The sequence below is a fragment of the Apis dorsata genome, unplaced genomic scaffold, assembly GCF_000469605.1.
Source record: "Apis dorsata unplaced genomic scaffold, Apis dorsata 1.3 scaffold_89, whole genome shotgun sequence".
NCBI lineage: Eukaryota > Metazoa > Arthropoda > Insecta > Hymenoptera > Apidae > Apis > Apis dorsata.
In genome coordinates, this window is record NW_006263387.1 from 463,787 (window position 1) to 466,138 (window position 2,352).

General features: G+C 27.2%; 1 protein-coding gene across 7 annotated transcripts in view; it reads left to right on the forward strand.

Moving 5' to 3' along the window:
• LOC102678437 (protein FAM102B) overlaps positions 1–2,352 on the forward strand; it is a 71,746-nt gene that overhangs the window by 32,017 nt on the left and 37,377 nt on the right. Inside the window, exon 2 of one of the 7 annotated variants that reach the window (XM_006611568.2) lies at positions 1–17. The exons of the other annotated variants lie outside the window; for them this stretch is intronic. The gene's annotated coding sequence lies outside the window, so the exon portion shown is untranslated. The remainder of the gene's footprint in view (positions 18–2,352) is intronic. 7 annotated transcript variants of the gene reach the window in all.

Consider the following 2,352-nt stretch of genomic DNA (forward strand, 5'->3'; position numbering starts at 1 on the left):
AACATATTTCAACATTTGTAAGTCAGTTTACATTTCTAATAATATAATATATATAATTCGATTGTATGATTTTTTACGAAAGATGCCGAATTGTTGCGAGCTCACAATAGTATTGCGTCATTCGTTTTTACCTTTAGTAATTTTATAATATTGAAAGTGATATATAAAATGATGGATTTCAACGGTATATGGCTTTAAATTAATATCTACATCGCAATATACTTCAACATTTGTAAGTCTTTTTATATTTCTAATAACATAATATATATAATTCGATCATTTATACATATATACATATATATCATACAATTCGCTACGAAATCCGTTATGAAAAATTGTCGTTGCAAATTTTACAATAGTACTATCATTTATATACATCTAGTTTTAGAATTTTTTAATATTCGAAATAGAATATTCGAATTATATATATGATTTAATTTGAACGTTATGTGAATCATTGATTTAAATCCATTGTTTGATTCGATATCTATATCGTAATTTCTAATTTTTAATAATATAATATGATTGTATGATCGCGTTACGAAAAAATGCTGAATTATCCTTGCGAATTCAATTGTATCGTATCGTTTATGTGTATCTAATCTCGATCAAGAAACAGCGTGATCATGGTATCAGAAGGAAGCACGGAAATAGAGACTAAAAGACGAGCATCACGACAGGCCGTTTCGGGCAGCCATTTTTGTTCAGTCGCGTTTATTTCTTTTCGTTTCACGATCAACGATTTCTTTTCCCCTCCACCTGTCTTTTTGTTCCTTCTTTCCTGGTCGTTTTTCGAGACTATACCGCAACCCAATTCTTCATTGACGCTCATTTCTGATCGCGATTTTCCCTCCATATATTTTCCGTTCTCGACCAGGAAAACACGACATCGATTCACAAGCAACCATCTCTTCGATTTGTTCGTATTTGTTCTTTTCTTTCTTTTTCCTGATTTTTTTTTTCTTTTTGCTTTTGAGACAAAGATCATGCCAGATTAATGTATATTTTAAAGTATATATATATATCTGTATATATATATATATATTGAATAATTATTATAATATATTTCAAAATTCAATTTTCATTTGCATATTAATTAGATCTTTCAAAAGTAATTCCCACATCTTTGACTCGTTGATTGACGATTATTATTTTAAAACAACCGCCAATATTTTCCAATCAATTCGAACGATTCATTGATATTCTATTATGAGTTATATTTTCCCATTAAGAGAAAATTTTGAAATGGAACAGAGAGAAAAACGATAAATGGTTTTAATTAATCGGTGGGAAAGTGGGTCGGTCGAATGTTGATGAGCTTCTTCATAGATGGTTTAACCACCATTCTCGTTTCGATGAAACCATACGATTCGGCATACGAACAAATGGAACGATGTCTCGGCTCGTGTGGTAACAAGATAATCAAGCTCGATCGTTAAGGGACATTTTACTTAGATGAATAGGTTTCACTCGATTGCTTTGCTTAACTTGACTCATTAATTATGCGTATCGTAGTACTTGAAACTGCGTTGAAATTGGGCTGTTCTGCAAGGGGTTTTTTTTTTAAAAAGTTCGCGCCACAAATACTTGAATATACTTAAGACAATCTATACTATCGTTAGAATATATTCTTCTGTCCATTCTTCTCGTCGTAAACATTTCCAACAAGAAATCATTTATTAAATTTGCTTAACTGTCATTAATGTCGTATGACAAGAAATTTTTCTTTGAATCCACAAAGAGTGAACGATATTTTAGATAAAGATAATATGAAAAAGGTATAAATGTATAATGTATTATTTGTTTTTCATAATTCTTTAGATTAGGTTTATATAGTATCTTCTATTCAATGAAAATTGATAAAAATTGTTTTATAAATTTTTTATTGGATTATATAAAGTTTTTTTATCTTTTAAACGGAATTAAAAAATTTTTTCATATATTATTAAAGGTTAATAATATAATTTAATTCATTTATTTTAATAAAAATGGCATAGAGAAAATAAGCAACGAAAAATAATATAGATAATTTATAATGTAATTGTAAATAAAAACTGGTAACAAGAAAAAAACTTGATAAGCTAGTTTTTTAATATTTATAACAAGTTGGCCTTGTTGAAATTATCTTGAAACTTGTCAATTTTTTTTCAATTTTTCATTTTTTCAATTTTTATGCTATCATATGACATAAAAAAAACAACATAAAAAAATCTATCAAATTTTTTTCTTATAATTTGCAATTATTAGAACACCGATTCAATATATAAAATATTTATATATTCAATATATAAAATACATAGACAGTTCTGAAAATCGCAAAAAACTCATTTCTGATGTCGTTAAAAAAAAAAA